Source organism: Athene noctua, chromosome 16, assembly GCF_965140245.1.
Source record: "Athene noctua chromosome 16, bAthNoc1.hap1.1, whole genome shotgun sequence".
Taxonomy (NCBI): Eukaryota; Metazoa; Chordata; class Aves; order Strigiformes; family Strigidae; genus Athene; species Athene noctua.
The window spans coordinates 12,755,828-12,776,696 of NC_134052.1; the positions used below are offsets into that span (position 1 = coordinate 12,755,828).

A 20,869-nucleotide genomic window follows, 5' to 3' on the forward strand; every position below is an offset into this window, starting at 1 on the left:
TGTGAACCTTTTTCTTGTCTCTGCATTATGCCTGCTACCTTAATAAAAGTACAGTCACTATCACAAAGAGATAAGAGGAAAGTAAGCTTCCTGTTTCAGAAATCAGGGAGCCAGAAGCCTAGTCTAGCAAGAGAAATCAGAGCAAACTACATTGTGGAAATTCCAAACAGCCTTTGTGTATGAGGTGTGTAGGAACTCCAGTCCTATCCGGGGAAGCAACTGTTGATCAGTTTAAGAAAGTAGGGGTGCATGTGTGTTGGCAATGATCACTTGTGTTTCTACTGAATTAGGTTTTCATTGGATTCATGTGTACAAAGGCAGTTGGCAGATGACACATATGTGTGAGTTTTGCACTAGAACGTGTAGCTCACATGGAAAAGTAGTAAAATCCCTGGCAGTCTCTAGTGTATATATCATTATTGTATGGTTTATAAACATTTTAGCCATATCCTTTTCTTTGTGAAGGTAGTGCATTGTCGCTCTTAAAAGTGCATTTCTCTAAGCTATAATGTTGATAAAAGTAATTTGTTTCAGGTTTTTTAGCTGACATGTTGTGTTGTGCAAAGTCACTTTGGATTGTGTCACTCCTGGTGAATTGTATCATAGAATAAAGCAAGACTGATGCAACCTGACATCACATGCCACAATGTGATTTTTCAGCTAAAACTCTGAGCTAATTTGTTTTTCTTAAAGCTGTAAATTCCTAGAACTCTCACTTTCTGTGAAGAGGGAAGCAGCTTTGAATGAATTGTATTCATTAAAAGTCAATATTACTAAGGGAGAAAACAAAGCTGTTTTTTCCACTAGTTTTCTTAGTCTGAAACTTCCTTTTGAGAAACTCGACTTCATCTTAGTTACACATCTGCAAACCAAGAGTAAATACACTGAAACTAATGGCTTATAACTGTTAAAGCAGAGCAACTGATATTAAGTGCACGTCCTCAGAAGGAAGCAGTAAAATCCACATTTTGCAACTAAGAATTACTGCAATTCAATTTTGCAGAAATCTTAAAGCATTTACTTAAAGTAAATGGAAGCTGAAGTTGTTCACAGAATACAGAGAAAGTAGGTGCATGCTAATTTTCTTTGTAGTTTAAAATAGGTCTTAACATGAATATCAGAAAGTGATGACTGTTTCTTGACTCTTAAATACTGTAGCAAAATGAAATTACTTGTCAAATCAAATTTTGTCCTCAGTTCTCAGAATTTATCATGAATATTACTGAAAATCTTCATTCAGAGAACGATTACAGTAATAGAATCTCTCTACTTATCACAGAATTTTTTTTCATTTACAGCTGTTGAATTAACTTAGTACATAAGTATTTGTCCAGAAGCATGAATAGAAAATCCTGGAATAGTATATGGTGGGATTTCTGGGGTAAAAAATTGAGACTGTTTCACCTGTCTAAAGAACTAGGTCACAAGTAAGGCATTGTAGGATAATATAATAAAGCTGCCATTAAAGTAGCAAGAAATAGAGAGCTCTGAAATCATGGTGTATCATGTGATCGAATAAATAAATCAAAATATCGTTTTGGGTTTTTTCCCCATCACCTAATTTGTGGTGTATATATAAACGTGTTCCCTGTTAGTCATGGCAGCTTTCCTCCAGAGCTCAGTATATTAATCTGTGTGATCTGTAGTGCTTAGTTTTGTCTAATCTATTTGCATGTGTGAGGGAAACTTCTATAAAACTTTAAAATCTGAAAAAATAGCAAAGCATTGCCAAATAATAGGAGGCAAGTAATTTAATACCAGCCAAATGTAAGCATTGTGATTATTTTGAATGTTGGCATATGTAAATGGCAACAATCTTCACTATTTCCCCTTCTGCTGGGGAAGGATTAAACTCCATAGTAGGATGTGCTTTAAAGGCTATTTTCATGCATTTTGATACAACAAAATAGGTTATCACATTAGGAATGGGCTGACACAAGCTTACAAGGGCCAATGTGTCATGTCTCCTACATGTTCTCTCGGCACTGACTGCTGGAGCTGCCGTGAGCAAATGGATTGAGAGAAGTGAGGAAAAGGAGGCAAAGATGACTTGTTTACCAGTTTACACAGTTGTTCCAGGATTGCTTTTTTTACAAAAGCACAGGAAGCTTAGAATAACTGCCATCTGAAATTCTCATGGTTATATGAATTTAGAAGTTTGTAGAGTGGATGTAGTTTTCTTTAAAAAACAAACCAAAACCTTACCATCTTTGTCTATATACGGACACCCATATATGTGAAATCATCACATTTGATAACTGCTACACATTTAATTTAGATTTAGTTATCAAAAATGTTGATGTTGGTCTACAAAAAATTAGAGGTATGTATAAGCAATCTAGTAACAAAGCATTAAATTGTGGTATAAGAATCTGGGTATAAGGGCTTTCTTAGGGAAAGTCCTTGATTTCAGTGAATTTAATACTGGGCACTGCAGTACAAGTCTGTACTTACAGGTCATTATAGAGACAGTGTATGTTTCATTAATATATTAGTATTTAAAATACAATTTGTTTGCAGTCATAATAAATATTATGGTTTTACATATGTAAAAGACTCTGTGGGTTAAGCCTTTAAAAGGGCAGATCTTTCTTTTTGTGTGGTAAATGATCCTTTTTCTGTATCTTTCTCTGCCTCTCGCCCATTGGCAGTTTCTGCTGTACCCATGTTTTCCTTCTATATGAAATTTTGATCGCTCTCCATACTTCGTGTCCTTTTGAAGTTAAAAGACTGTGCTTAGTCTTAAAACACAGTTTATACAGCAACTATCTCTGTAACTAATACCTTATGATACCCCACAAGTGTGAGTACATTAAATATTTCCATTCAAGTTACTAGGATGTTAACAGCTTTACTCTCCTTGAGATGTCATAATGCCATATCTGGGATTAACAACTGCCTGCGTAACTTGCTGTATGGCTTTCCTAGAAAGAATCTGCTTGCAGCTCAATCTAGGGATTATTAGCTCAGGCTATATCAGCCTTCATTTTTGCTTCAACAGCTTCAGAGTTCAATCTCTGGTATGTCAGCAAATATGACAGCTGTCACAAATATGCTAGGTTTAAGATAAGATACCTATTTTCAGATCTGCTAACAGTAGGTGTTGGAATTTGAAGTAGTTCAGATTTCTAGTAAAGCAGATAATGTGTTTTAAACTATTTACACTTTCCCCAAAACTGCAGATTTTCTGCATAGATTTTTGTTGCCTCAGTTGGAGAAATCCCCCAAATTCAGCTTATTAGAGTGTGACTACTTGAGTCCTTCTTTTTAGAAGCAAAGTTTTTTCTTTGCCCTGCATTTCCACCCTGAAGATCTATCACCAGAATTGCTGCTTCAGATATACCCTCTGGGAAATCAATAACAAATCGAGTGAGATTCAGTGAGATTCATTGATGTAACCAGGTGAGGTTGCCAAAATCTCCAAGAATAAGTTGTTGATTGCCAGGATGGCAGCAGAGATCTGGCTGTGGTGGTGTTCGGGCTGATTTGATACATTCACCTACAGCATTTGGTACCATGGGTGCTAACTCAATAGTTAGTTCCCTCGGATACTACCTGGCTATATCTACTCATGTTTAATGAGATTCAGGTCAAACATGTGAAGTACCACACAAAAATATTTTCATCTTGTGCTTTGTATAGTTTTAACTATATTTGTAGAATTATTTCATGCTTGGATTGGGTGGTACGGATCAGAATAAAGATTTACTTTCTACTGGATCATCTTTATGGCTTTTGGTGGCCTACAGTAAAATGGGTTGCTAGAAGTTGGGGAAGTAACAAGTGCGTGCATCAGAAACTCACAGTGGCATAATTCAGAATATTTGCCCACTGAGTTGATATCCTCAGCAGAGAAACCAAGAATCAAACTGACAGAAAAAAAAGATGTTTTCAGTAGTCAGTTCATAGAAAGGAAAGAATCTGCCAGTCTATGGCAAAGTTCTCTGAGGTCAATGGAGAACTGCATCAGCAGTTTGGTGGAAGAAAGGTTACATTGATATGTCAGAGCTATGTCTATTCTGTGTGACTGGTGAATTTTGTAGGCAGAATTATTTTCATTAGTACTGTAGTTTATTTACCAGAGGCTTACTATTCTTTAACTTTATAGCTGTCAGTTGTCAGTGTAAATCTACATATTTCTTAAAATATGAGGAAATATATGAATTTACCTTATTAAGATTTCAGTCTACTGTAGTTCAGATAAACGATAAAACCAAGAATTCCTGTAATGAGCCAATCTATACATTAAATAGTGCAAAATATCTGAGGTATGATTAGTATATATTTTCCAAAATTTGTTTAGTTCAGAGCTTTGAAATAATATCAGTTCGATAAATGGAAAATAATAACACATCTTTGCACTTGGCTAATACATCTCTTGGTCTGGTTATGAAAATAGCCAGTACTCCATGGAGGACACATGCATTGAGCTGCAGGATCTACTGTGATCCTTTCATTAACATTACAACTCGCCTCAGAAATGCAACATCCCTGAGATCATAAAACTTTTAACTGGGGCACAGTCGTAGTACATAACTGTTAGCTTTGTATGAGTGAAGTCTGTCTGACAGCATCACCTGATTCAGCCTAAGCAAGTGTCAGACCTCTTCAAGCAGGAAAAAAGATGCATTTAGAATCTTATGAACATAAATAATACTTTTTTATTCTACAGTGTTTGCTCACACCAAATAGAAGATCTTGTAAGACCTTTTATGCTTTAAAATGCTTGACATCACAGACAGAAAATATGATGTTTGTGAGTGAAGTACAGCACCTGCGTAAAATAGCTTGGGTTCTCTTCTTGCAGTAGTATTTCCTTGCTGTCTCTAGCAAATCACTTAGTCTTTCTGCATCTCCATATTTTTAATATGCACAGTGCATGTTAAAACCAAGTAAACTTTCCAATATCCTTAAGTTTCATGTATCTCCCTGAATTTCTGATTAAATAAGAAATGCTATGAGAAATGTGTGGAATAAAAGTATTGCTTTAATGTGTGGCTGCCTAAATACTTGGTTCGGTTGTATTTCTCAGTATCTTGGTGCATGAGAACTTCCAGTTTGTTACCACTGAAAGACATTTCTTCTTCTCCTACTCTCTGTGGCAGCAGCACCTGAATGAAGAGCAGTCTTTTAACCCGTATCTCCAAAAAAAAAAAAAAAAAAAAAAAAAAAAAAGGTAAAAAAAAACCATTGAGGAGCAGGAGTGCCTCAGCACTCTGCTTTACAAGTTTTCAGTACTCACGGATGAAGAATGCCTTTGAAAATACTCTTAACTCTGAATAAAATGCAAATAAAGTACATGCAACATTCCTAAAAGACAATACAACTAAAGACACAGGTGAGGAAAGGAAAAGAAAACCGTAGTTAATGTGCTAACACCTAGGTTAAATCTGAAAGGTGTCTCTCCCTGTACCCAGCTGCTGACACACACCTCATCAGAGATTCTGTCTCCCTGCATCCCTGAGAGCGCTGGGTTGTGTTCGCCAGAGCAAAGCCTTTCTGAACAGAGCTTCTGCACTGTCTCTTTTTGGAACACTATCGAGGCGCCACTCAGCCTTAATATCCCCTCCCTGCATTCAGGAGATAACTGGCCACTCCCCTACATAAGAGAAACATTTTCTCATTTATTTGGGGGGCACATGACATTTTGTTAGATCAAGCTGTTATTTCAGGTGTTGGACTGGTTAAGCGATGCCTTCCTGCTTCAACAGGAGGGAAGTTTCCCCTCTGCCTCCCTTGGGCATTCAGTGGGCATGTTTCAACATTAAGTATCTTCACGCGTGGAATTTTACATTTTAGATCTGTCTATATATAAGCAGGATGGTGGTTGTTCATTTTAGGGTTACACGGGGCTGTAGTGAATATATTCCTCCTTAGGACTAATAATAATATGCATCAGATAGCTCTTAAAAAAAATCAACTGATAAAAACTGGAAACAGTCAGCATTGCTTACTAAACTTACGTGCCATAAAATAATGCTGTCTCTCAGTCTTTGTGTTCTTGGTGTGTTCTGCCAAGGTTAAATAGTTTGTTAAAAAGGAAAAGAAGCTCCAAAATACTCTGGGGATATCAAACCAGTAGAAAAAAAGATGTTCATCCCTTTTTTGTTGCTCTGAGTAAGAATGGATTGACTGTTCAATAATAGCCTTTATTCTCTTCTAAAAGATGTTCAAGAGCTGTGGAAACTATTTTTCATAATTGTCTTTTGTTTCCCTTTGCTTGTTTTTATTGGCAGGCTTCTAATTTTTTAATTGGAAAACTGTCAACATTTGTTAATGTAATATTTGAAGCAAACATATAAATAATAAGTTTGAATAAATGGGCTTAGTAATTATTATTTTTCTTTGGAAGTTTAATTAGAAGTTTATAGATGAGTTTATACTGGCTATCTGTCTGTGATAGTAGAAATCCGAATAAGGGTTGTGTTCTTTCCATGGTAATTTTGAATATTCACAACAACTCTCTGGTATCCTGATGAGAGATTTCTTTCACTGTTCCCGCTGGTTTTGAGGACAGTTGCTACTTTGTCCTGAGGACTGCTGGATCCTTGAATCAAAACTGTACAGTAAGTTCCTTTGGACTATCTAAATGAGTGAGTTTTGTTGGGTGGCAACCTAGAGAGTTCTAGTGGGGTGTCTAGTTTGGCAGTTATCGGGTATTTACGTTAGCACAATAGAGGGTAATTCTGTGTGGGCATCCAGAGCTGACTCCAAGAACGTTTTTGACTAAAAACCAAAATGCAGCCTAAATCATCACAGATCTGCCTCTTACTTCTGTGCACTTCAGGTCTCGGACACTTCTTAATCTGCTGACACATGGATGTGCTTTCTTACATTTCTCTCTTCAGAGAGAGACATACTCTTCTTTTTCTTTCTGTTGCTGTGCAATTGGTTTAATTCTTCTACAGGCTTTATGTGACACTTTGTCTTTTTTATTGCATTTCAGTAGGCTCTCACCCTTCCTTAGTGACTTCAGGAGAACTAGCAAAAGTTTTCTGTCTTTTATAAATGATGGAACTTAGATGTGATTGTCTCAGCCTTCTTGGTCTCGGGATAATATTTGTACTTTCTGATAAACATTTTTTTTTTCAATTGTAGAAGCAAATATGTTGCATACTTAATGTTTATTAATCCAAAATAAGGGAGCAGAATGGAAAATGAGAATAGAAATACTGAAACCTACCCATAGAAGCCTTGCAGAGTATTTACTTATTCACATTTGTGCCTTAGTTTTTCATTTATATGTAGTCTGACTATTCCACAGAAAGAGGCTGATTATTTACTGGTAAAGTTCCCTGAACTTTTGAGATGGAGGACTTGATGTAAATCCAAAGTGTGTGAGCTGGAGTTGTAAATGGCAGATTAAAACTGAAGATAAATCAGTTGCAGTTGAAGTACATTACAATAAGAGGGCAGTGTATATCCTTTTTCTAGAATGGACAATGCCTATATTTCTGCACCTGCCTTCTTAATCTAATTGTCTTTCTTCCTAGAAATAAAGTAGTAAAGCAAGTGTCAAAATATTGCTTATAACACACCTGTGCAGCAAACCTCTATTATTTCTACTGCAGCATAAGGCATCTCTAGCCTATTGGAACTGCACCTCACTATCAATGGTTACAGATATTTAAGGAACATGTTTCTATCTTGGCTGAGATACAGCTTCAGTGAATTTGCCTACCCTTGGAATTGGGGATATGGATTTAGCACTTGCATAGCTAGCAACCTGGCACATACTCATAAATCAGGTCATTTTCCATTCAAATGTTAATATTTGCACCAGCAATTCATGTGCAGATGGAGGTATAAATTGTACCCCAAAAATAAAGCCTAGCATTTGAAAATGTGCATTTTAAATGCAAGCAATTATTCTTTACCATATCCCATCTATCACTGGTCATATACAGGAAAAAAGGAGAAAAAAATAAAGGGTAAGGGCACTGCAAATTTTTTTTAGATCATTTCTGAATACTGCAGCAAACAGGTTTAAGTGAACAAGGTAAAAATCTACAATTCTTCAGAGTATTAATATGGTTAGATGCTGTTCATGCTCAAACTCTAGATGAAGTTTAGAGCATTTTTTTACAGAATAATGTTTTTTGGCTTTTAGAATTGTCTATTCTGTAATATACAATTAGTCTATCTTCTTGGCTTCTTTATTCAGTTTTTGGGAACATACCCAGCACAGATTTAGACATCTGTGTGATTTTTATACAGTGAATATTTCTACTGAAGCCAAAGGGAAATACTAGCATTTTATAAAATAAGGCATATGCATCAACCTCTGCAAGTTTGTGGTCTTGATCCCTGAGATGATTTCCAGCTTCAGCTGGATCATTGGTCTCAGCCTGATCTTTTGCCTTCTGTATTTCCCAAATGATTTCCCGTGAATATATTAGGTTTGTTATTTGTGTTATAAACAACTCTGCTGGCTGTTCTCTATCATTGCATTCATAATATAATAGTATTTATTCCAGGGCTCCTTGTCAACATCAGGAATCATGCGCTATCACATCAGAAAGATGACAGATTGTCAGGGGTTTTGCATTGTCATCTTAACCTTGCCACAGATAACGGCTGCGGAATTGCGCTCAGCTCCACAACTGAATCTCTGCAGCTCCATTGTACCTGTGGAGGGCTTCAGCATCTGGGTTTGAGATCAGATGGGCACTAGCACAGAATGTTAATAATCTCATGCATGATCACACAAACACGTATGTACTTTCATCTACGTGCACGCAGGCTTCTTTAGTTTGTGTAAAGCTTCACAGAAGCATGTTATATTAAATAAGTTGATAAAGGATTGTTGATTGTTTAGGCTTACGCTGCAGTGACTGCATTTAACAGTTGTTTTATTGGGAGAAAGACTTTGACACCTTCTTATTTATTCATAAGTAAGTTAGAAGCTTCTGTAAGAAGCTTCTGGGAAGCTACCTGTGTTTAAAACATGGAGACTGAAGATACCAGGAACATCTTTCAAACAAGTGTGACCTCAACATACTGTGAGAGAGCAGTAAGGTTGTAGTTACATTTGTCAAATACATAAAGGCTATTTGAGTTCTCTGGGACCATTATACTTCCATGAATAACAGTTGAAACCTGTGTTTCTCAAACATTTAAAATCAGAGGACCAGCTAGATTTTGAGAAGTATATTCCAAAAGGTCAAAGAGCTGCAGGTGATGTTGGCATGTTGACACAGTACTTTCTATTCGTAAGCTACAACTTAAATGTGTCCGTTTGTTGCTTGAATTTTTTCCCATTATTTTTCCTTGCTTGTTTGTGGGATTTAGAAAGGGGGGGGGGGGGGGGGGGGAGAGAGAAAAGCTGCTGTTTCTTACCTAAAATACAAACTGAAACCGTACAAGCCAGGCAAGGGATTTGTTTCCCCCTGTTCTGGGATGAACAGTAATGTGTTTTCGGTCTGAGCTGCATTAGGAACCAGATTCTGTGATTCACCAAGTGTCCTCAAATTCTGTTGACAGCAAAGAGAGTTTAGATCTCCCTGCACCTTCCTGTATCCAACCCTAGATTTTTAAGACTCTTTGCAGACCCCAGTATATCCCTCTCTTTGATGACTGCTCCTAATAACTTATAGTACCTGCTACAAGTTTTTAGCAAGTGAGTGAAAGCACTAGAGACAGAAAAAGGATGCTTAAAATCCACCTGTCTTACAGGAATCGTATCCTTTCAGGTGTGAGATAAATGGCAGTTGCAGTGAAACCTTCACAAAAGCTGCAGCTTAATGAGAATCCATCAGGCAGAGCTGCTTACTAACATACAGCTCTAGCCTTTCAAGGAGAAAGGTGGGAATAGACTGAGTAACAACCATGGTATCAGCCTGTGTCTGGTAGAAGATAAAAAAAGAAAGCCTGAGCACAAGCTTTCTCAGGCTCCACAAGTAAGAAGGCCAACATGCTGGCAGGAAAAATACAACTTGTTCTAATGATTTTGTTCACAAAACCTATTCAGTTAATTTAGCACTGCAAAGAACTTGCAGCAGCAAGAAAAACAAGCACAGAACGCTTTGAGAATTGTTATTTTACAGAGGCAAAGCCTTTAAGGTTGGATCCTGGTCTTGCTAGAAAAAAATAGGCCAGTGTAGCATAATCTGCTTGATATTCTCCATATACTTCAGAAGAATTAAATATTATTTTCTTGAGAGGGAAAAATCATAACAGTGAAAAAAAGAAGACATTTTTATGTAGCAACAATAGCTAAGGATGCAAGCTGATAGACAAATTTCTGCTTTGAATCAATCTTTGTGAAAATGTGTTCAACACTGATATAAGAAAACTTCCTCAATGAAGGCTTTTATTGCTCGGTTCTTCCATCTACTAAGTCATAATCATGATATGCATAATATTTGAAAGTTGTAATTGAAAATGTCTTTGGATCATCACTGGTGGCAAAATTTGTTTGAGAGCTATCAGATTAATTTAATAATGCCTATAAGGAAGGCATGAAACTACATTAGAGACAATACTGTGATTACCTACCTTCCCTTCCCTACAAAAAAGATAAACATTTTCTGAGTTTCTTTCATGGTAGATTAGGAAATAAATCATCACACATGCTAAATATTTAAGAATGGGACTAAATTAGATCTCTGAAATAGAGGAGGCAAAATACTGTATGGCCAATAGCAGATACTTAAAAAATTTGGTTTCTTGAAACAAGATAAATGGATAAATGAGTATGTTTCTTAAGCTTATTATGCATCTTACTACATTTCCCTTCTGGTAATCTTGGGCTACGATTTTTGAAAATCAGTAGTAATTTGGGCTGTGTCCTCTACTTGTGTTTTCAAGCTGAGACATCTCAAGAAACTGATTTAAAAAAAAAAAAAAGATCAGACTGTGTGTGATGACTATGGGTTTGTTCTCAGCTACTTTTCTCTTCTACTTTTACCTTTCCAGAGAACCCATTCAAAACATATTCCTATGTCAGACAGGGGATCTCTTAAGAAGCTTATTGTCTGATCATGCCTGCAGGACCACTTCCACCTACCACTCTTCCCTCTTCCTCCTCCTTCCAATTTTTACTGCTTTTTCTGTCTCATGTTGTCTAATAAAACTAAAGTGCTTCTGAAATGTCCCAAACGAGGCCTTCAGACTCGTACATTATTTCGGAATTTACAGGCTCAAAATAACAGACTGAAGGGCAAAACCTTCCTAATGGGATGAAGTCCAATGCAAGACTTCTTGCCTTTCTTACATATAGTTTGAAAACTGATTGAAGATGGTATTCAGCATGGGTATTTCCTCACAGATTTAATAATCAGACAGTTAGTTTTCCATTTTTTTTATTCTTGTTGTTCTTAATGCCCTGAATTACCAGCTGTAAGCTCTCTACTTTGCTGTAATCTTTTCCAGGCTCAGGTAACCTAAGAGTACCTCTGCCTTACCAAAGTCAGTAAATTTGAAAGTTGCTGATTAGCTAGGTTTTTTTTGTGGCGGGGTTGGTTTTTTTTTAATGAAAAATTAATGATTTCTATCGCTCAGCAGAGCACTATCCTTGAAGCATATCTGCTTTTCAGTGTTTTAAAATGCCTACGGAAGCCCCATAGAAGTTTGATTCGAGTTCTCAGACCACATGCTTCAGTCAGCAGGAGCTTTTAAACAGTTTATTCCTAAGATACACACCTAGCTATCTGGGACTGTTTGAAGGTACTAGACAGGGCAAAATGACACTCCAACTGGTCAGATTCAGGAAGGATTTTATCTTATATTCTAGCATGTTTAATGCATGTCTGTGGTCTCTGGTAGGCAATCACTTGGATCTTACAGAGCTATCAGCCATTTGGGGGTCCAGCTCTCCTTTTATAATTCTCCTGGCCACTCTTGCTGAAAATGAATACAGCACAAAAGGCAACTGTAGATATTGTTCAGCAGGTATCAACAACCTTTCCTAGCTAATCCTTCCTCTGAGCTAAGCCATAAAAACTCAATCTCCACTTTAACCTTTTCCTTTACAGGAATACAATAGGCTAAATTGTATTATTTTGTCCTTGTGCTGTGCAGTGCTGGTAACTTTTGTCAAAGGGCACCCACAAAAATGTTCCTCCTTAGCTTGTAATAAATCCTTTGTCCCCAGGATGCATGTATTTACAGACAAGGCAAGAGAACAGGAAAGACTTTAGAATGTCTATCCTATCCTTTCCATTCACCTTTAAACAGAAGTTTTGCCTGATATTAAGATGCAGCCCTGGAGACAAAATCTATAAATGTGCTTGGAGGGAGGAATTTGTACATGGTTTTGAAAAGTATGCAGAAAGAAACTGAATGATGTTGACCTAAAACTACTCCCTCTAAGACTAGGATTTTTATTGTTGAATTCAGTTATTGAGTTAAACTGAAACCAAATCTTTTGAAAATCTGGCTTCGAATTTCATTCCATGATGTGGATTTAGCTGGACTATTGACTTCAGAGAACTGTGTTGTGGATTCTTCCTCCTTCCAGAATATGTGCTTCAAATGACTTACATTCCAAAGACAAGTAAGAAATATTTATTAAAAGCCCTGATGTAGTCATCAGTAAAAATTAGTGGGTTTCCCTTATGCAGCTATGGTTCTGACAGAGCTATTAGATGAGACAGCTAAAAGCTGCCCAGCGTGCCGGGGCCATCCACACCCACGACTGTAGGCTCAGGGATACAGCAGGGCTTGTCCCCCACACAACTCGGAGCACGCTTCAACAGACAAGGGATGTACCAGTGTGGCCACCTTTGTGTGGAGGTTCTTTGGGGTCCATTTTACTCAGCAGCATAGAGGGTCCAAGACAATGTGCCTTCTGTGTTCTCCTTCAGTTCTGATTGATGGTAGGAAGGTATGAGGATTGTTTGCCGGTCACTGTTTGAGGAGCACACACAGAGATTTAAAGCCTTTCTTTACACTTCTATTTTGAAATATCATGGCCCTCAGAGCATTTTTTTTTTTTTTCCCCCTAGATTCACATTGCAGAACCAAGAATAGAACCCATGTCTGCTGAACCATGGAATAAAATTTATATCCATTTGAAGGCCTAATATAACAAGGTCATGAGAGTCCCCTGAGATATTTTGAGTGTATCCTCCAATCACAGTGAAATTAATAGATGACTGTTGAATGACTTGGACAAAGTGACTGGGCTTGCTGGAACCATAGACATGGCTTGAAGGATGGGGAAATTCACAGTTGGTATGAATAAGTTTTTCTAGCCAAGGAGAAAAGATGACAGTTGAAAGATTTGTCTTTATAAGCATGACATATAATTTCAATAAAAATATTGGTGTCTCAGTTGGGTGAGATGAAAGGGTCAGAATAATTCAACTAACGCCCTTCTTTTGCCTCCAGTTACCATCGTGCTATTGACCATGCAAACTTAAGGTTATATTATATATATATTATTTATTGGTAAGTCATCCCAGGTGTCCCTGATGCTTTAAAACAAAATCAAGACAAGCATTCTTGTCCATGAGAACTTATAATGCATATTAATTGTATTTTTTAGTAACAGATTAAGGAAATCATAGTGGAAAGGTTAGCACAGTATAGAGAAATGGTTGCTTTATATGCAGGCAGATGTGCTAGATGTTAGGGAGCACAAAAGTTACAGATAAGTGTAATGCAAAGAATGCCCAGATTTTGACTATTATCAGCCTGGAATCAATCGGATAAATTTCCTATGAAATGTCTGTGTATTTGAGTAAGATTCCCTTAACGTGACATTTTCTGAGGAGCACCAAGGTTCCTATTCAGTAGATTACAAACATTTTAAGGAGCCATCACTATTTGAAAACATATACACTAGAAATACTAAAATATTGGAGAAATACTGCTTCTTGAACTAATTTTGCAGCCTGCTTAACAGTATAGGGTACTCTATCGTAGCATATTGCTGTATGAGATGCAGTCATTCTGCTTTCCAACTCTGTCTTGTAATTCTGGCCCGCTTCTCTGTAGATCTTTTTATTTAGGAGTACAAGGCAGTGGAAACACTGCTCCAAGCAAAAGACCTTGACGGAACTACTCTTGTTTTTCTCAACTCAAATGTGCAGTTAACGTGTGAAGACTATTGTACGAAGGTTAAATAATCTCCAGCAATTGTTGCACTTGGATTTTCTTATGCTATTTTTGTAATGGCTGTGCTAATCTTTTTCATATTTATAATGAAGACATTTGTCTTTATTCTATATTTTTTGTGGACTTTTTCCTTTTTAATATTTAAGCATTTGATGAAGAAATAGTATTCTCAAGCTAACTGATAATCTAAGCAGTTTGGGCCTAAAATATAAACTGAAGCTAGCAGGCACTTTTTTGTACATGCTGTTTAATCTTAAATCTCCTAATTACAGAAGACCTCATCACAGAACACCCTTAACAGAGTAAATCAATTTTATACAGTAGCGGAAAATCTACACAACATGTTGAATTAGGGTATTTGCCACTGCTAAAAACTTGCTCATGAATCTGGCACCTTGGTCTTGATAAATCTGAGGCTTCAGTATTTCCACTGTAGTCTGAGTTACTTCTTTTGTCTTAAAATGTTGTAAGTAAATGTCTTGGCACTCAACAAAGAAGTGAATTTACAAAATCAAAAACCCTAGAATATAATTATCTCAAAATATTTCTACTTCTAATAATGATTTTCACAAAGATTTACAGTTTTCTGGTACAATAACTACACGAGTTGAACAGGAAAGAACAAGAAGTATACAGATTTTGAAGGAAACCGCTTAAAGTTATAGAGTGAATATTAGTAATAATGCAGATAGAGAAGTATTTCCAATATGAAAATGAGAGACAGGACTAAAAAACAACATCCAATTCAACTTTTTACTATGATAGTAATCTGGAAAAGTTCAGATCTGGGTCTTGACACGAATTTCTCAGCTTTGACCCCTTCTAATTAAAATGTCATGTCACGTAACTGAGGCTGACAATAGAGTATGTCTGGTTTGAACTCTCTGAGCTCTGGTCCCTTCTCATACTGAATGCTCTAAGTGGATTCCACCTAATTGTTCAGAAAATATCTCTGAACTATACACTGTGTAACCTTCTTGTGGCGCTTTTGTAGGAGGGAACAAGGGAAGCCACAAAGACAAGCTCCAAGTTCTCTAAACACTGCAGAGCTGCTGCTTCGTAAAGACCTACAGATTCTGCAGGTCAGGGTACGTGGGGGCAGATGGTGGCTCGATGTTCAGAATGAACCTCTGTGTGCAGAATGAGACCATGAAATTGGTTCAGCATTGCTGCCTGACTCGGTCACAGCCCAAAATTATCCCCCTTCACCCCAGTCTCTTTGTGTAGTCACTACTATGAAGCTTTTGTGTTCTGGCTTTGTGATAAACACGGGAGCAAATACTGATACTGTGGAAGGGGCTAATTTCACCCGTATCTGTGCTAGTGGGGATTTTTTGCTGTTTCTATAATAAACACAAATATATGCCTATGCACTCTCACACATGTATATTTTAATTAATTCCCACTCCTGAGTTAATTACATGCTATTCTATCTGCAGATAGTGGCTTATAATGCAACGATAAATTGATACTTTGTCAGGGTACCCAAACATCTTTAGGAAATTGTAAATCAATTGGCACACAATATGAGATTTTATGACTCAGCCATTCCTACCAGATTATAAAGTGAACAATACATATACCTCTCTCTAGACTTGAGTATGCTAATGATTAACTGAGAATATTTTCTGAGTGATTTGTTACATTAAAAAGCACTAAGATTACTTATGCCAATAAGTATGTTATAGTTAAACTCTATATATTATTTAAACAGTTTGGTTACTGCTAGCATGATTTATAAATTCAATATAAAACTGCTCAGATTTTTCACTGGTTATATTATTAGTCTCTTGATAAAAATTTCTTGCTTTTCTTCCATCTCAAGGGAACTTAATTTAAATATGAATAATGGGGAAAAAAAAGCCCACTTCCAGAAATTTAAACTAATCATGCCTTTTAAGGCAGAGAAACCTTGGATTGAATTTTGGAGTTAGTATAAAAGAATGAAATGGTTACAAATTGTCTTATAACTTGATGTGTGATAAAATGTGTTGGGTGCAGCATTTGTTTTTAAAAGCTGGATGTGTAGCTCAGTAAAATATGTTTAGGAAGATGCTCATACTTGATAATTAGTGAAAAAGGTATAAATTGACAAACCGTGGAGGGACAAAAAAGTCTTTAAGTTATTTGCAATATTTTCCAGTCACAGATTCCAGTGATACTGAATTGAAAGTAAGTGCAAATATGTGATGGTGAGAAAGTAGAATTACGATTTTTTTGAACAGCTGAAGGTTTTGGGGACATTTTATTGTGGGGAAATAGTTCAAGCCCATCATTGTAGCATTACGTTAACTTATGTACTATCTTACTGATAATAGTGCATTTAGAATTTAAGGTAATTTGTCATCCAACTATGTCTTTTCTTGGGCAAAGTCTCCTTGTCCTCAGAAGATGTTCTGCCTGAAAGGACTTCAGGATCTTAAGAAAAACAGCCCGTGGTTAAAGTGGAGAACAGGCTGCTGTAACTCAGTATTACTATCAGCAACACTGATGAGTCAAAACTTTTTGATACAATTAAGTTATTTGACCTTTGGAACTAATTGGGTTATTGACAGTCCTAACTAGACTCAGGGGTACTAATGCATAATGATCTGTCACAAGTGTTCCATTTTTCAGTAAGTTGTGGTCCTGATGTTTGGGAGGTCTTGGAGAGTAGGTGTCAAGCCACCATCAACAGAAGTTGTCTTCTGAGTTCCATAAGTTTGAGCCTACTATCTACCATCCATCACCCTGAGTGACAGGATTCTCCAAGGGTCATCAAGGTAGCTAAAATCCAGCTGGATTTAAGGAAGGAGGGATATAAGTACAGCCTAGTTTCTATGCTTGGTTCTATACTAGTCTGTGTCCAAAAAAGCAGTATTAAGCATATCCTACAGCTGACTTTGCTTTTCATATTAGGTGTATAGATCTTTATACCCAATACCAGAACATCTTTACTTTTGCACATCCTGATTTCCTTTGATCTTTAGCATCTCCATTTCTATAGCTTTAACGTAGTAAATTGAATTGCTGGGATTTTCAGTAGGTCAACTTGAGATACATCCTTCCCAAGAGGAAAAAATGTTTTGCTGAAATCCGATTTATTTGGTTGTTTTGCTGTTGCTTAAATCCGGCATGTTATACAAGCAAAGAAGAGTCTGATTGGTGGTCCCATGTGTGGATGCACTAAAGCAAACGTCAATAGTGGTTTAAAGAAAGTGCAAGAAAATACCCAATGGGTTAATTAGGAAAGTTCCATAGCCGGATTCAAATTAGGCTCAATGGGTCATGGAGAAATAGTTTTTATTTATCCAAAACCAGAAGTGAGATTCAAATCTTGATTTTGAGTTTCAAGTAAGTTTTCAGGCTGCAAACAAATGACACATTCTGAATAATTTAGGAAGGTCACTGACTGTTCTGATGGTTGCCTTGAATTTCCTCTGCAGTTCTGCTGTCTGCTACACCGACTTGAGTTTACAAACATTATTGGCACTTTGGCAGCATAAGTTTCTTTATTTCCTCCCTCTCCAACATGTCTCATGCTTTTGTGAAGGTTTGGCACACGTCCACTGTCCAACAATCACAGATGTTACCCATGTATTTCCACTGCTGGGTAATAAAATCCCTCGGTGTGATAACCTGGGTGTTTCTGAAGATTTAGCTGCTACTGCAAAAGTTGTATTATTCCTTGCTCAGGGTTGGAAATTCGATATCCTGTCTTTCCTTTCTTTTGCCTTCATTTCCTTATTTCCAAAGTGCTTGGGAATTGTTAGGGGAATGCCTGATAAATGAAAATTCATAATCACTATTAAGAAGCCTACTGTATATGCAAATTCTAAAATGACAACATATCTTCTAGTATAATTAACTGGTGTTATTTGTGCTACTATGGATAAGGTGGTGTCAGCTCTCTTATCCAGTAAACTTTTTTTGTGGAGCTTAAACCCCAGGAAATCGATCAATTTATGATGAAGCTCTGGCTCTATACTTTCAGGAAAGGACTGAATGCCTCATAAAATTTCATCTAAAAGACATTCAGTTATTTTTCGTTAGAAGAAGGTAAAAAATATGATTAAAAGAATACAATAAATATAATAAAAGAATATGATGATTTTTTTAGTTTCTCTAACAGAAAAATGTCTGTTCCTCTTAAAAATAAAGTATTTAGCCATTATTTTTTAACAGGCATTAGTACATTGCAAAAGACTGAAGTAAATGATTGTGACACTGTAGGTCATAGAGTTATTGTATATACAGAGAAAATACTCAGTCACCCATTCCAGTGATTTTCCTTAGACATTGATGCCACTGAATGCTAAATCCAAACATTAGCCTGTTGCTGTCGCTTCATTCCTGCAGCCTCAGAATCTGTAATCTCTAGCTGCATTTTCTGATTATAAATCATGTCATTTAATCTTGAATAACTGAACAGTAAAGTCAGTGTTCTTCATTAGCATACAACAGATCTTGTGATGACGATGATTTGTGCAGCAGTGCTTTCAGATGAGCTATTGAGGATCCCTGTTGAGATCCCATCAGAGGGAATTACTTTTATTTAAGACCATAATTCAACACCCGCTCCTCTCTCCTAAGATATCTCTGTACAGGAAAATAAAAATGTGCTCTGGTGGTCCAGTATCATGATGTTTCCCAGCAGAGGGTCACATTCCTGTCCCCCCATCTTTGATTACTGTACCATAAGATGTGTTGAATTTCTTGGGTTTTGCTTTCAAAAGTTGTTGTGATATGTGACAAAAAGCATCTCTTCTGTTTGCCCTCAGCACACGTGTTACCCTCCTTTGATAAGGCTGTGCCTTGATCAAGCAGGGCACTCTGAAAGCAGGAGATCCCCTGGGAGTCGCAGATGCTGAGCAGGGATGGGTGACTCCAGCCTGACAGAAGCGGAGGGAGGGGAGGTTGGCACAAGTTACAGCACCAGTATTGATGGTGATGGAAGGAGAAGTGTCCTAGAGACCAGATGGGACCAAGCAGTTTTCTGAATCCAGGTCTTGAAGTGAGAGTTCCTCTACATGGACACAGCTGGTAGGGAGATTACTGCTTATAAACTCTTTCCATCTCTCTTCCAGTTTACTTTTTCATTTTCTCTGTTTAAGAAGTGTAACCATCCCAATTTGCATTCTAAAACCAAACAGGCTTTGGTTTGCAAACAATGAGGAAAAGATCTATGGATCCACCTCAAACTCTGGCTGACTTTGGGAAGTAGCAATGGCAGGATTGCTTCGGGAACTGTAAACAAAGTCAGTGTGATTTGGATAATCAGGAAGAATGGTACTCAGATTTTTAAAAAAATATTTTCTGCTGATATATTTTTCATTCAAAAATTATTATTTTGTCTGGCTTCAAACATTCTATGGGCCACTAAGGATTCTGTTTTGACACTTGGCAAAGAGTAAAGAATCTAAGTTCATGGAAGGAGTTGGAACAACGAAATACATTTTTAAGTGTATTTATTTCTTACCAAAATAAATTTAAGCTGCTTTTCTCGCACTTACATGGACTTCACTCCCTCACCTTCTCACAGAAAGACATCTCTTACAGCCTTCATAATAAAACATAGATCGATGATGTTTTCAGAAGAACCGAAACTTTGTCAGTTGATGTGTCACTGTAGAAGATGCCATTTCAGATGTGATTAAATAAGGGAGTCAAACATGCTACAGTAGATTAAGCTTGAGCCAGTCTTTGTGGATTTGTTGAGTGATAGTGAAAAAGAATTTAGCAAATCACTTTGGGATTCAGGATGTCAGCGATTCTACATGATGTTTTGGGCTGTTTTCATTAATTGCTTTGTGCACTTGTGGTCCTTTTTCTTTTTGAAGCTTGTTATATTTATAAAGTAACGTAGCAAACAGACTGTATTAGTGCCTGATTAGTGGAAATAAATAACCATATGTTTGTGAGCAGTCCTTTGGCTACTTGCCATGTCCAAATTATTGTGAACAAGCAATGCTTTGCAAGCTACCGCGTGGTCCCTGCTCTAAATGACTCAGATTAAGTTGACCACTTAGTGCATGACTTTTGATAAAATAGAGTAATATGGGAATTAAAAATATAGTAATAGTAATTTTTTTCTTGCTTTAATTATTGACTTCAGATCCCTAAGTTTTAATTTGGGAGAATCCCTGTTTTGACTTTTCTTTTAAATTTTCTCCGTTCTTTTCAAACACTAAAAAATTATTGACTATAATGTTAGTGGGTAAAGTTAAATATTAGTAGGAATAGCCATTGGAATAGAGAGGGGTGGGGGTGGGGAGAAATCAATAAATAATTTCCATATTTTCTCTTGAATTCATCAAAGCTGGGTAAATGACAATAAAGTTAATAGACAATAAAAAGGAGAAATATTTGGCCCAGGAAAATTTCATTATGCTTTAGATTTCCATGGATGTATCTTCCTAGTTAATCCAAATTGCATAGGCAGTAGCCTGTTTTAGTGATGAAGTAATAATGTTATCTTTGTCAGCCAAACTGACCCTCAGAGCTTTAATTTTGGGGTTAAACTTGGGGCCAGGAGTCATCACGTAATAGCTCAACAAGTTCAATAGTTGAAAACAGAGTAAGCCAACTTGTAAACCATGTATATACAATTATAACTTAGTTTCTGGTTGGTAAAATGACCTGAAATGACATAGATCCATGATTTATTTCTCTAGGGAAGAAAACAGGCTAGACCATTAACGCACATATAGAAGCATAGATCTGGTTTTGAAGATTTTATAAAGTCCGCAAGCATATGCAGATGACTCCATGGACAACATGATTTTATGGGGATGCTGAGTTGTTGATTGTTCACTCTTCTTGATTAGAA

At 36.8% G+C, this 20,869-nt stretch overlaps 1 long non-coding RNA gene across 1 annotated transcript in view; it reads left to right on the forward strand.

The window, feature by feature from the left end:
- The first annotated feature begins 6,431 nt into the window (after positions 1-6,431).
- Positions 6,432-20,869, forward strand: part of LOC141966985 (uncharacterized) — a 101,046-nt gene continuing 86,608 nt past the window's right edge. The window contains exon 1 of the long non-coding RNA XR_012634640.1: positions 6,432-6,566. This is a non-coding gene — a long non-coding RNA (uncharacterized LOC141966985). The remainder of the gene's footprint in view (positions 6,567-20,869) is intronic.